Source organism: Cryptomeria japonica, unplaced genomic scaffold (genome assembly GCF_030272615.1).
Source record: "Cryptomeria japonica unplaced genomic scaffold, Sugi_1.0 HiC_scaffold_367, whole genome shotgun sequence".
Classification (NCBI taxonomy): Eukaryota; Viridiplantae; Streptophyta; class Pinopsida; order Cupressales; family Cupressaceae; genus Cryptomeria; species Cryptomeria japonica.
In genome coordinates this window covers 45,001-60,000 of record NW_026729189.1, presented here as the reverse complement: position 1 = coordinate 60,000, position 15,000 = coordinate 45,001, and the positions used below count along the sequence as shown (strand labels likewise).

Genomic DNA, 15,000 nt, shown 5'->3' with positions numbered 1-15,000 from the left:
GAACATCCCGTACGGAACCCTTTACCCGAAAACATCCGAACCGCACATGCTCGCGACAGTCCTGCCGTTAGAGAATGCACCGTGCACGCGACCGAGTAAGGCCACTCAGAGACATCCATTTCCCAGGTATATGCCCCCTACGCACTTTTGGTGGCGCAACTCGCACGAACAGTCCCACCTCGACCCCGTAAACAAGCTTTTTTGCCTCGAAGAGTTCGTCGGAGACGAAGAAGCAACCTTCAGTGCAAACGTAGCACTCTTTTGTGCAACCGCCCAAACAACGCCCCCTCTACCCTCTGTCGAAACACTCGGCATTGCTGCTCCCTAAGGTGAGCTTCTCCTCATAGGCAATTCCGCTCTTATCCGGTCACGTTTGTGTGCCCGAATTTCGCAAGGCAACCTCCATGGGACATGGAAAAGACTCGAGAAGAGAGCTCGCTCACGGGAGAGAGAAGCCAAGGAGACCACGAGAGTGCTGAGAGTGGGACAGCGCTGAATAGGCGGGAGAAGCCTGCGCGTATAAACGGAGATATATATCCAATTGCAACGAAGGAACGTGCCAAAGATCGAGAACAATGGCAGAAATGCTAGTAACGTGCACTTCGGGACCAACGCATCACCGGAAGACAACCGCCAAACATCGAAAGAGTCGCGATGCTCCGCAACCTACGTGCAAAGCGGTCGCACACCGGGTAAGGGAGTGAGAGCCCCAAACATAGCTGGGCGAGGCGCTCACTCCGCTCTTTAATATCTCGTTAATACCGCCAAGGAAATGGCACAAGCACACACACACAAGCATCCTCGGAAGAGGACAGTTCGAGTGACAGGTCAAATCCAAGAGTTCCGAAGACTACCTCCAGGAACAATCGGGAACAAGACCGATTACAAGTCGTCGAGTCTGTTACTGGGCGAACACGAGATGCGCACAGGAAATCGATCAGCCCTCACAATGGCCCAAGGCCAGAGATCGGACTGCTACGATTTACCCCAACAATCATCGTGCCACTCTTCGCAGAGAGGTGATAGACGCCAACGAGCCCGCGCATAGCAATCGAGGTGTAAAAAGGGCGTTGAAGGCAGGAAGCCTGGACGAAAGAGGCTACGAGGTCACCTCGAAGCGGTCTAAGAATCGGGCGCACTTGGGGCGACTACCAGTGCCAACCCCTTATCCCGCGGTGCGTCCGACACACAGAAATTTCCAAGGCGGCCAAGGAGCCTCCCCGCATAGCAATCGGGGTGTGAGGTTACGGATGCAGCATTGATAGCAATCGAGGTGTGAGGCGAAGGATGCAGAAGTGAGAGCCGAGGGATGTAGCAGAGATAGCAATCGGGGTGTGTGATGCAGAAGAGATAGCAATCGAGGTGTGCGGTGGGAAGGGCCCAGCAGCCAGAATGCATGAAGCGACGGATGAAGCAGTGATGACAACCGGGCTGTGAGGAGAGGAGGGATGCAGCCAAGAAAGCAATCAGGGCTCGAGGCAAGGGATGCATCAAGGATAGCAATCATGTTGTGAGGCGAGATTCCAAAGGCTAAACGTGAGAGGCTGCAGGGTCGACTCAGAGAGGTCTATGCATGTGAGAGGCTGAAAGCAAGGTCGACTCGGAGCGGTCTATGCATCGGGCGCGCTTGGGGCGACTACCAGTGCCAACCCCTTATCCCGCGACGCGTCCGACAAAGAGAACGTTCCAAGGCGGCAGAGGAGGTTACCAGCCGAAGGATGCAGTAGCAATAACAGGTATAGTTCCGCGGCGGCCGAGAAGACTCACCGCATAGGAATCGGGATGCGAGGCGAGGGATGCGGCGGGAAGGCCCCGACGGCTAAACGGAAGAGGCTGCAGGGCCGCCTCGGAATGGTCCAAGCATCGGATGCGATTGGGACGACTACCAGTGCCAACCCCTTATCCCGCGATGCATCCGATACACAGATAGTTCCAAGGCGGCCGAGGAGCCTCACCGCATATCAATCGGGGTGCGAGGCGAGGGATGGGGCGGGAAGGCCCCAACGGCTAGACGGAAGAGGCTTCAGGGCCACCTCGGAATGGTCCAAGCATCGGACGCGCTTGGGGCGACTGCCAGTGCCAACCCCTTATCCCGCGATGCGTCCGATACACAGATGGTTCCAAGGCGGCCGAGGAGCCTCACCGCATAGCAATCGGGGGTGCGAGGCGAGGGATGGGGCGGGAAGGCCCCAACGGCTAGACGGAAGAGGCTTCAGGGCCGCCTAGGAATGGTCCAAGCATCGGACACGCTTGGGGCGACTACCAGTGACAGCCCCCTATCCCGCGATGCGTCCGATACGAAGATGGTTCCAAGGCGGCCGAGGAGCCTCACCGCATAGCAATCGGGGTGCGAGGTGGGGGATGCGGCGAGATGGCCCCAACGGCTAGACGGAAGAGGCCACAGGGCCGCGTCGGAATAGTCCAAGCATCGGACGCGCTTGGGGCGACTACCAGTGACAACCCCTTATCCCGCGATGCGTCCGATACGAAGATAGTTCCAAGGCGGCCGAGGAGCCTCACCGCATAGCAATCGGGGTGCGAGGTGGGGGATGCGGCGAGATGGCCCCAACGGCTAGACGGAAGAGGCTGCAGGGCCGCCTCGGAATAGTCCAAGCATCGGACGCGCTTGGGGCCACTACCAGTGACAACCCCTTATCCCGCAATGCGTCCGATACGAAGATAGTTCCAAGGCGGCCGAAGAGCCTCACCGCATAGCAATCGGGGTGCGAGGTGGGGGATGCGGCGAGATGGCCCCAACGGCTAGACGGAAGAGGCCACAGGGCCGCCTCGGAATAGTCCAAGCATCGGACGCGCTTGGGGCGACTACCAGTGACAACCCCTTATCCCGCGATGCGTCCGATACGAAGATAGTTCCCAGGCGGCCGAGGAGCCTCACCGCATAGCAATCGGGGTGCGAGGCGAGGGATGCGGCGAGATGGCCCCAAAGGCTAGACGGAAGAGGCTGCAGGGCTGCCTCGGAATAGTCCAAGCATCGGACGCGCTTGGGGCGACTACCACTGCCAACCCCTTATCCCGCGATGCGTCCGATACACAGATAGTTCCGAGGCGGCCGAGGAGGTGGGGGATGCAGCGAGATGGCCCCAACGGCTAGACGGAAGAGGCTGCAGGGCCGCCTCGGAATAGTCCAAGCATCGGACGCGCTTGGGGCGACTACCAGTGACAACCCCTTATCCCGCGATGCGTCCGATACACAGATAGTTCCGAGGCGGCCAAGGAGCCTCACCGCATAGCAATCGTGGTGCGAGGTGGGGGATGCGGCGAGATGGCCCCAACGGCTAGACGGAAGAGGCTGCAGGGCCGCCTCGGAATGGTCCAAGCATCGGATGCGCTTGGGGCGACTACCACTGCCAACCCCTTATCCCGCGATGCGTCCGATACACAGATAGTTCCAAGGCGGCCGAGGAGCCTCACAGCATAGCAATCAGGGTGCGAGGCGAGGGATGCGGCGAGAAAGCCCCAACGGCTAGAGGGAAGAGGCTTCAGGTCCGCCTCGGAATGGTCCAAGCATCGGACGCGCTTGGGGCGACTACCAGTGACAACCCCTTATCCCGCGACGCGTCCGATACACAGATAGTTCCAAGGCGGCCGAGGAGCCTCACCGCATAGCAATCGGGGTGCGAGGCGAGGGATGCGGCGAGAAGGACCCAACGGCTACACGGAAGAGGCTTCGGGGCCGCCTCGGAATGGTCCAAGCATCGGACGCGCTTGGGGCGACTACCAGTGACAACCCCTTATCCCGCGACGCGTCCGATACACAGATAGTTCCAAGGCGGCCGAGGAGCCTCACCGCATAGCAATCGGGGTGCGAGGCGAGGGATGCGGCGAGAAGGACCCAACGGCTACACGGAAGAGGCTTCGGGGCCGCCTCGGAATGGTCCAAGCATCGGACGCGCTTGGGGCGACTACCAGTGACAACCCCTTATCCCGCGACGCGTCCGATACACAGATAGTTCCAAGGCGGCCGAGGAGCCTCACCGCATAGCAATCGGGGTGCGAGGCGAGGGATGCGGCGAGAAGGACCCAACGGCTAGACGGAAGAGGCTTCGGGTCCGCCTCGGAATGGTCCAAGCATCGGACGCGCTTGGGGCGACTACCAGTGACAACCCCTTATCCCGCGACGCGTCCGATACACAGATAGTTCCAAGGCGGCCGAGGAGCCTCACCGCATAGCAATCGGGGTGCGAGGCGAGGGATGCGGCGAGAAGGACCCAACGGCTAGACGGAAGAGGCTTCGGGTCCGCCTCGGAATGGTCCAAGCATCGGACGCGCTTGGGGCGACTACCAGTGACAACCCCTTATCCCGCGACGCGTCCGATACACAGATAGTTCCAAGGCGGCCGAGGAGCCTCACCGCATAGCAATCGGGGTGCGAGGCGAGGGATGCGGCGAGAAGGACCCAACGGCTAGACGGAAGAGGCTTCGGGTCCGCCTCGGAATGGTCCAAGCATCGGACGCGCTTGGGGCGACTACCAGTGACAACCCCTTATCCCGCGACGCGTCCGATACACAGATAGTTCCGAGGCGGCCGAGGAGCCTCACCGCATAGCAATCGGGGTGCGAGGCGAAGGATGCGGCGAGAAGGACCCAACGGCTAGACGGAAGAGGCTTCGGGTCCGCCTCGGAATGGTCTAAGCATCGGACGCGCTTGGGGCGACTACCAGTGACAACCCCTTATCCCGCGACGCGTCCGATACACAGATAGTTCCAAGGCGGCCGAGGAGCCTCACCGCATAGCAATCGGGGTGCGAGGCGAGGGATGCGGCGAGAAGGACCCAACGGCTAGACGGAAGAGGCTTCAGGGCCGCCTCGGAATGGTCCAAGCATCGGACGCGCTTGGGGCGACTACCAATGACAACCCCTTATCCCGCGACGCGTCCGATACACAGATAGTTCCGAGGCGGCCGAGGAGCCTCACCGCATAGCAATCGGGGTGCGAGGCGAGGGATGCGGCGAGAAGGACCCAACGGCTAGACGGAAGAGGCTTCAGGGCCGCCTCGGAATGGTCCAAGCATCGGACGCGCTTGGGGCGACTACCAGTGACAACCCCTTATCCCGCGACGCGTCCGATACACAGATAGTTCCGAGGCGGCCGAGGAGCCTCACCGCATAGCAATCGGGGTGCGAGGCGAGGGATGCGGCGAGAAGGACCCAACGGCTAGACGGAAGAGGCTTCAGGGCCGCCTCGGAATGGTCCAAGCATCGGACGCGCTTGGGGCGACTACCGTTGCCAACCCCTTATCCCGCGATGCGTCTGATACACAGATAGTTCCGAGGCGGCCGAGGAGCCTCACCGCATAGCAATCGGGTTGCGAGGCAGATTATTGGGAAGGGAACCCCCTGGGATGCGGCTCAAGCAGTGCCCAAAGGGACTGGAATGCGGAATCACATCGAGAGACCCAAATGCTATACGAGGGCTCAAATCGAATTATCGATTTGGCCACGACATGGACGCATCGGAACGACTACCTTTGCCGAACCACTCGCAATTGCATCCATACCGAAACCAATAGACATTTCCGTTAGAGCCCTCGCATAGCATTCGGGAATCTCGCATGCCCCTCTAAATCGACCAATGCTGGCGCTCAATGAAAATCCGAGCGCTACCACCGTTCGAGCGCCAGCATTGGTCGAGTTAGAGGGGCACGGGGGAGAATGCTCCAGTCAACACCTCCCCTATATAAGTTATTTGTCCGATTCTCGCACAACCGTAGTCTGCCTCGTCGAATCAAACAACGGTCCCAGATTCCGACTTCCGTTCCGTAGAGACCCAAAAGCTAGATGGAGGCTCGCAAGAAAGAGAGTCGGCGCATAGCAATCGGGTTTCTCGAACGTTTAGGGACCGAGCTCACTTGCGGATAGGGCAAAATCCGCCAAGCAACCCAAAAGCTAGACGGGGGCTCGAATCGAATCGCCTAGGCGGCCACAACAACGACGTGTTGGATCGACTACCAGTGCCAAACCATTCAGCAAGACTAGTCTGTGTCGAGGCCGGATAGAGATTCTCAGAGAGCGCCCGCATAGCATTTAGGAGACCTGCCGCGTCCCTCACACTCGACAAATGGTGGTGCACGTTTATAAATCCGAGCGATCCCAACCCTTTCAAGCACCAACATCGGTCGAGATAGAGGGGCACGGAGGGGGCTGCGTGAGACAACACAGTCCCCTATATAAGTTATTTGTCCGATTCTCACACATCCGAAGAATGGTCATCAAATCGGACAACAGCCCAAACTTCCGACTTCCGTCCCAGAAAGCCCAAGAGCTATCTAAAACGTTCATGGCCGGAACTCGATCGCGGCTATACCAGTCCGCCAAGCAACCCAAAAGCTAGACTGGAGCTCTAGTCGAATCACCTCTGTGGCCATTGCAAGGACGTGTTGGAGCGACTACCATTGCCGAACCATTCCGCAGGTCGAGTCCATACCAAGGCCGCATAGAGATTCACGATGAGCTCCTGCATAGCAATCAGGAGACTTGCCGTGTCCATCACAATCGATAAATCCTGGTGCAAGATTTTTGCATCCGAGCGCTCCAACCAGTCGAGCACCAGCATCAATCGACATAAACGGGCACGGGGGGAGGATGCTCGAGAACACTACCTCCCCTATATAAGTTATTTGTCCGATTCTCAAGCAGCCGAAGTCTGGTCATCGAATCGGGTCAAAGACCACAACTTCCGACTTTACCCACAATGCAAGTCATCGAATCGAACATCGGCCCCCGAGTCGGACTCCATGCGTATGTCAGGTCATCGGACCCAAATTCCGCCTTCCTGCGCATGGCGGGCCATCAATATCAACTCGGTCATCGGACCCAAACTCCGCCTTTTTGCGTATGGCACGCCTTCAAATCGGTCATCGGACCCAAATTCCGCCTTCCTGTGCATGGCGGGCCATCAACATCAACTCGGTCATCGGACCCAAATTCCGCCTTTCTGCGCATGGCACGCCATCAACTCGGTCATCGGACCCAAATTCCGCCTTCCTGCGCATGGCAGGTCATCGGACACAAATTCAGACCTCGCCAATATGCCTACGTATCGAATCGGTCATCGGACCCAACTTCCGACTTCATCCATACTGTAGGGTCTTTGAGGTTGGCGCGGTGCGCTCAACCCAGGGAGTCGACCCATCGAAGCATACACCTCCCCTATATAAGCTATTTGTCCGATTCCCACACCTGTGTAGTTTGCACCTCTGACCAGGACATCGACCCCAACTTCCGAACTCGACTGCAACGACGGCACCAGCGCCTTGGTGCGCACCTTGCGACGCACAGTCCCAACATTCGCCTTCCTGCACATGGCAGGTCATCGGACCCAAATTCCGACCTCGCGAGTATGCCTACATATCGAATCGGTCATCGGACCCAACTTCCGACTTCATCCATACCGTAGGGTCTTTGAGGTTGGCGCGGTGCGCTCAACCCGGGGAGTCGACCCAACGAAGCATACACCTCCCCTATATAAGCTATTTGTCCGATTCCCACACCTGTGTAGTTTGCACCTCCGATCAAGACATCGACCCCAACTTCCGAACTCGCCTCCAACGACCGAACCAGCGCCTTGGTGCGCACCTTGCAACGCACAGTGCCAACATTCGCCTTCCTGCACGTGGCAGGTCATCGGACCCAAATTCCGACCTCGCGAGTATGCCTACATATCGAATCGGTCATCGGACCCAACTTCCGACTTCATCCATACCGTAGGGTCTTTGAGGTTGGCGCGGTGCGCTCAACCCGGGGAGTCGACCCAACGAAGCATACACCTCCCCTATATAAGCTATTTGTCCGATTCCCACACCTGTGTAGCTTGCACCTCCGATCAGGACATCGACCCCAACTTCCGAACTCGACTAAAAAATCGCACCAGCGCCTTGGTGTGCACCTTGCAACGCACAGTGTCAACATTCGCCTTCCTGCACATGGCAGGTCATCGGACCCAAATTCCGACCTCATGAGCATACCTACTAATCGAATTGGTCATCGGACCCAACTTCCGACTTCATCCATACCGTAGGGTCTTTGAGGTTGGCGCGGTGCGCTCAACCTGGGGAGTCGACCCATCGAAGCATACACCTCCCCTATATAAGCTATTTGTCCGATTCCGACACCTGTGTAGTTTGCACCTCCGCTCAGGACATCGACCCCAACTTCCGAACTCGCCTGCAACGACCGAACCAGCGCCTTGGTGCGCACCAAAAGTGCGCACTTTTGGAGGGCACTTTTGTGCGCTCCAAAGGTGCGCACTTTTGGAGGGCACTTTTCTGCGCTCCAAAGGTGCGCACTTTTGGAGGGCACTTTTTGGAGGGCACTTTTCTGCGCTCCAAAGGTGCGCACTTTTGGAGGGCACTTTTTGGAGGGCACTTTTCTGCGCTCCAAAGGTGCGCACTTTTGGAGGGCACTTTTTGGAGGGCACTTTTCTGCGCTCCAAAGGTGCGCACTTTTGGAGGGCACTTTTTGGAGGGCACTTTTCTGCGCTCCAAAGGTGCGCACTTTTGGAGGGCACTTTTTGGAGGGCACTTTTCTGCGCTCCAAAGGTGCGCACTTTTGGAGGGCACTTTTCTGCGCTCCAAAGGTGCGCACTTTTGGAGGGCACTTTTTGGAGGGCACTTTTCTGCGCTCCAAAGGTGCGCACTTTTGGAGGGCACTTTTTGGAGGGCACTTTTCTGCGCTCCAAAGGTGCGCACTTTTGGAGGGCACTTTTTGGAGGGCACTTTTCTGCGCTCCAAAGGTGCGCACTTTTGGAGGGCACTTTTGTGCACTCCAAAGGTGCGCACTTTTGGAGGGCACTTTTCCTGTGCTCCAAAGGTGCACACCTAGGTGAGCACCTTCGACCACACCTTGTAGCACACCAAACTCTGACTTTCGACTTCATCCGCAATGCAGGGTCTTTGAGGTTGGCGCAATGCGCACAACCAGGGGAGTCGACCCATCAAACCCAACACCTCCCCTATATAAGCTATTTGTCTGATTCTCATACATGCGTAGCCTGCAGGAGCAATTAGGACATCGACCCCAACTTTCGGCTTCTAAACGAAAACAAGGTCTTTGAGGTTGGTGTAATGCGAACAACTAGGGGAGTCAACCCATCAAACCCAACACCTCCCCTATATAAGCTATTTGTCTGATTCTCATACATGTGTAGTCTACAGGAGCAATTAGGACATCGACCCCAACTTTTGACTTCTTAACGAAAACAAGGTCTTTGAGGTTGACGTAATGCGCACAACCAGGGGAGTCGACCCATCAAACCCAACACCTCCCCTATATAAGCTATTTGTCCGATTCTCATACATGTGTAGCCTGCAGGAGCCATTAGGACATTGACCCCAACTTTTGACTTCTTAACGAAAACAAGGTCTTTGAGGTTGGCGTAATGCGCACAACCAAGGGAGTTGACCCATCAAACCCAACACCTCCCCTATATAAGCTATTTGTCTGATTCTCATACATGTGTAGCCTGCAACAACGATTAGGACATCCACCCCAACTTCTGAATTCGTCTGCGTTGACCGCACCAAAGGTGCACGCCTTGGTGCTCACCAAAATCCGACTTCCGACTTCTTCTGCTATGCGGGGTCTTTGAGGTTGGCGCAGTGCGCACAACCAGGGGAGTCAACCCACCGAATGCAACACCTCCCCTATATAAGCTATTTGTCTGATTCTCATACATGCGTAGACTGCAGCAATGATTAGGACATCCACCCCAACTTTTGACTTCTTAAACAAGACAGGGTCTTTGAAGTTGGTGCAGTGCACACAACCAGGGGAGTCGACCCATCAAACGCAACACCTCCCCTATATAAAGCTATTTGTCCGATTCTCATACGTGTAGTCTGCAGCAGCGATTAGGACATCGACCCCAACTTCCGAATTCGTTTGCATTGACCGCACCAAAGGTGCACGCCTTGGTGTGCACCCTGGAGTGCACTTTGGTGCTCACCTCGGTGCACACTTTGGTGTGCACCTCGGTGTGCACCAAAGGTGCGCACCTTGGAGCGCACCAAAGGTGTACACTTTGGAGCGCACCACATAGGGTCTTTGAGAGGTTGGCGCAGTGCGCACACCAAGGTGGGTGTTGAGGTGCGTGCCGAGGTGGGTGGGTGCTAGGGTGCGCTCCATGGTGGGTGCCAGGGTGGGTGCGTGCTAGGGTGGATTCCAAAGAGGGTCATAGGGTGGGTGCCAAGGTGGGTTGGTGATATAGTGGGTTCAAAGGTGGGTACTAGGGTGGGTTCCAAGGTGGGTCACAAGTTGGGTGCCAGGATGCGTGGGTGTTAGGTTGGGTGCCAAGGTGGGCTCCTGCGTGGGTGGGTGCTAGGGTGGGTTTCAAGGTGGACGCGAGGGCGGGTGCCAAGGTGGGTAACAAGTTGGGTGTTAGGATGGGTGAGTGCTAGAGTGGGTGCCAAGGTGGGTGGGTGCTAAGGTGGATGCCAAGGTGGTTCACAGGGTGGGTGGGTTCTAGGGTGAGTTCCAAGGTGGGTCACAGGTTCAGTGCTAGGGTGGGTGTCAAGGCGGGTGTCGAGGTGCCTGGGTGCTAGGGTGTGGATGCCAATGTGGGTCATAGGGTGGGTACTAGGGTGGGCTGCAATGTGGGTGCCAAGGTGGGTAACATGCTCGGTGGGTTCTAAATTGGGTGCCAGGGTGGGTGTGCACCCACCTTGCCCGAGGTGGGTGCCAAGGTGCCAGTGTGGGTGGGTGCTAAGGTGGATGCCAAGGTGGGTGAGAAGGTGGGTGATAGGTTGAGTGGTAGGATGGGTGGGTGCCAAGATGGGTCACAGGGTGGGTGCAAGGGTGGGTAGGTGCTAGGGTTGGTGTCAGGGTGGGTGGGTGCTAGGTTGGGTTCCAAGGTGGGTGCGAGGGTGAGTGTCAAGGTGGGTCACAGGTTAGGTGCTAGGATGGGTGAGTGCTAGGGTGCAAAGGTGCCAGGGTGGGTGCTAGGATGGGTCGATGCTAGGGTGAGTGGCAAGGTGGGTCCACAAGTGTCAAGGTGGGTGCCGAGGTGGGTGCCAAGTCGGCGACTGCTATGGTGGATGCCAAGGTGGGTCACGGGGTGGGTGCCAAGTTGCTAGGTTGGGTTCCAAGGTGGGTGCCAACGTGGGTGCTAGGGTGCGTGGGTTAAAGGGTGTGTCACAACGTGGGTGCCAGGATGGGTGCGCACCCACACTGGCCAAGACGGGTGCGGGTGCAAGGTTGGGTTCCAAGCCCGGTCACAGGCTGGGTGCTAGGATGGGTGGGTGCCAAGGTGGGCACCAGGGTGGGTGCACCCACCCTGGCCAAGGTGGGTCACGGGGTGGGTCCTAGGGTGGGTAACGGGGTGGGTACTAAGGTGCGTGCCAAGGTGGGTCATAGGGTGGGTGCCAAGGTGGGCACCAGGGTGGGTGTGCACCAACCCTAGCCAGGGTAGGTCACGGGGTGGTTGTCGGGGTGGGCGTCAAGGAGCCAAGGTGGGTGGCAAGTAGCCAAGTTGCGTGCCAAGGTGGGTGTCGGGGTGGGTGCCAAGGATCCAAGGTGGGTGCCAAGGAACCAAGGTGGGTGTCTGGGTGGGTGCCGAGGTGGGAGCCAGGGTGGGTCCCAAGGTGAGTGCAAAGGTGGGTGCCAGGGTCAAGGTGAGTGCCAATGTGGGTTCCAAGGTGCCAGGGTCAGGGTGAGTGCCAATGTGGGTTCAAAGGTGCTAAGTTGGGTGCGAGGTTGGGTGCGAGGGTGGGTGGGTGCCAAGGTGTGCTAGGTGGAAGCCCGGGTGGGTCGGCATCCCATGGGTGTCGAGTTGGGTGCCTGATGGGTGCTTCTTGTCAAGTTTTAGTCGTCGGGACTCATTTCGAGCCTTAGAGGTCGTTTCTTGTCCGGTTGCCCTGTCTTCGACCTGGGAACCCAATTTTGGTCCTCGGGTCCCATTTTTTTTTGTCTCGCATCCCACTTTTGGCCTGTGGCCTTTTCGGGGTCGATTCTCGTTTTGGGCATCAGAGCATGTTTCTTCTCCTAAAACCCAATATTTGTTTATTAAGTCTCGGAACACATTTTTGTTCTCGTGGACCCATCATGGGTCTTGGAACGCATTTGTGGTCCTTGGGTCCCATTTTGCATCCCGAAACTTGTGTTTTGGTGCTTGATCCCTATTTTGGGTGCCCACCTTGCACCAAGTGCGCACCCGGGGCAAACCGAGCGCCTTGGTGCACCAGGGCAAGATCGAGCGTGCACCCGAGGCGCCCCGAACATGCACCAAGGTGCACTCGGCCCACATGTGAGCGCAGGTCGTTGCGCCCGAGGTGGTGTGTGGGCACCGCGTTGCAGACGGGACACTGCACGCACACGACGCCCCCTCCAGGTGCACGCACGTAGGCCGGGCCGGGTGCACACCCGACGCCCTAGCAAGGTGCGCGCACCCGGGCAGGGCTCACACTTGGCGAACGGGGCGCACTTCGCGAGGGAGGGTGTGCACCTCGACGGGGGTGGGTGGCCGGGGTGGATTCGCACGTGGGTCGCGGTTTGCTAAGTACACACTGCGACAAGCTCATAACGGGTGCGATCATACCAGCGTTAGTGCACCGGATCCCATCAGAACTCCGCAGTTAAGCGCGCTTGGGCCGGAGTAGTACTGGGATGGGTGACCTCCCGGGAAGTCCCGGTGTTGCACCCTTTTTTAGTTTTTCGCCGGGCGTCGCAATGCTATTTGAATAAACCTTTTGCCCGTTTGCGTTCTCGTCGGGGCCGGGCCGGGCCGGGGTGCGCTGCCCGCACTACCGCGCGCGCGGGGGGCGACACCGAGCGCGCACCCGAGGCGCCCCGAGCACACAGGCCACGGTGCAACCCGGGCGTTGTGCGCGCACCCCGGTGCGCCCGAGGTGCTGCGCGCGCACCCAGGTGAAATCGGTGTGCACCTCGGCCAGTGCGCGCTCGGTCGAGTCGCGCACGTTGGCCAAGGTGCACGGTGATGTTTCTTACTCTAAGGTTCCGCACCAGACGCCCGGGACAGGTGAGCGAAGCTGGGCGGGGCCGGGTGCGCGGCCGGGGCAGGTGCACGCAGCTGGAGAGAGCTTTGGAGCACACTTCGGAGCGCACCAATGATGCGCTCCATTCAAAAGTTTCCTGAAAAGGCAAAAAAAGTTGAGATTATAGAATTTCCCACTTGAGAGATTGTAAAAAAAAAAAATTTAAAATGAAGGAAACGCGGGTGCCAAGGTGTGCGCAGCCCAGCCAAGGTGTGCGCACCAAGGCGCCCACCCTGGCGAAGGTGCACGCAAGGTGCGCACCCGAGGCAAACCGGACAATTAACCCAACTTTCGACTTCGCGCGCACCTTGGAGCGCACTTCGGAGCGCTCCTTGGTGCGCACCAATCTTGGGCACCTCGGAGTGCACCATGGCGCCCACCAAGGTGCGCACCCGGGGCAAACCGAGCTCCGACTTCGTGCGCACCTTGGAGCGCACGAAAGGTGCGCACCATGGCGCCCACCAAGGTGCGCAGCCCAGCCAAGGCGTGCGCATCAAGGTGCGCACCCTGGCGAAGGTGCGCACCCGGGGCAAACCGAGCTCCGACTTCGTGCGCACCTTGGAGCGCACAAAAGGTGCGCAACCCAGCCAAGGTGTGCGCACCCCGGTCAAACCGAGCTCCGAATCGTGCGCACCAGAGGTGCACGCCATCGTGCGCACCTTGGAGCACACTTCGGAGCCCTCCTTGGTGCGCGCCGATGTTGCGCACCTCGGAGCGCACCCGGGGAAAACAATGCAATTAACCCGACTTTCGACTTCGTGGGCACCTCGGAGCGCTCTCGGGTTCGCACCTCGGAGCACACCGAGGTGCGCACCTTTGATGCGCTGCCTTCACCAATTTCCAGAAAAGGCAAGAAAACATTGAGAAGGTGTGCGCACCGAGGTGCCCACCCTGGCGAAGGTGCACGCGAGGTGCGCACCCGGGGCAAACCGGGCTCCGACTTCGTGCACGCCGCACCTTGGAGCACACTTCGGAGCGCTCCTTGGTGCGCACCAGGGCGCGCAACCCAGCCGAGGTGCCCACCCCGGCGAAGGTGCACGCGAGGTGCGCACCCGGGGCAAACCGGGCTCCGACTTCGTGCACGCCATGGTGCCCACCGCGGCGAAGGTGCACGCGAGGTGCGCACCCGGGGCAAACCGGGCTCCGACTTCGTGCACGCCGCACCTTGGAGCACACTTCGGAGCGCTCCTTGGTGCGCACCATGGTGCCCACCAGGGCGCGCAACCCCGCCGAAGGTGCACGCGAGGTGCGCACCCGGGGCAAACCGGGCTCCGACTTCGTGCACGCCGCACCTTGGAGCACACTTCGGAGCGCTCCTTGGTGCGCACCATGGTGCCCACCAGGGCGCGCAACCCCGCCGAAGGTGCACGCGAGGTGCGCACCCGGGGCAAACCGGGCTCCGACTTCGTGCACGCCATGGTGCGCACCGCGGCGAAGGTGCGCACCCGGGGCAAACCGGGCTCCGACTTCGTGCACGCCGCACCTTGGAGCACACTTCGGAGCGCTCCTTGGTGCGCACCAGGGCGCGCAACCCAGCCGAGGTGCCCACCCCGGCGAAGGTGCACGCGAGGTGCGTACCCGGGGCAAACCGGGCTCCGACTTCGTGCACGCCGCACCTTGGAGCACACTTCGGAGCGCTCCTTGGTGCGCACCATGGTGCCCACCAGGCCGCGCAACCCAGCCAAGGTGTGCGCACCAAGGTGCACGCGAGGTGCGCACCCGGGGCAAACCGGGGTCCGACTTCGTGCACGCCGCACCTTGGAGCACACATCGGGGCGCTCCCGGGTTCGCACCGGCGTTGCGCACCGTGGTGGGCACCTCGGAGCACACCAAGGTGGGCAGCGAGGTGCGCACCTTTGATGCGATGCCTTCACTAATTTCCATAAAAGGCAAAAAAAAAACGAGATTTTAAAATTTCCGTTTTGAAAGATAGTGAGAAAAAGGGAATGCTGGTGCCATCTTGAGCCCGCCCTGGTGCGCAGCCCAGCCAAGG

The 15,000-nt window shown here is 59.1% G+C and overlaps 1 non-coding gene across 1 annotated transcript; it reads left to right on the top strand.

Annotated features, from left to right (window-relative positions):
- The first annotated feature begins 12,536 nt into the window (after positions 1-12,536).
- On the top strand, positions 12,537-12,655 carry LOC131871074 (5S ribosomal RNA). Its single transcript, XR_009369359.1, has one exon. It is a non-coding gene; the product is annotated as a 5S ribosomal RNA (ribosomal RNA).
- The last annotated feature ends 2,345 nt before the right edge of the window (positions 12,656-15,000 follow it).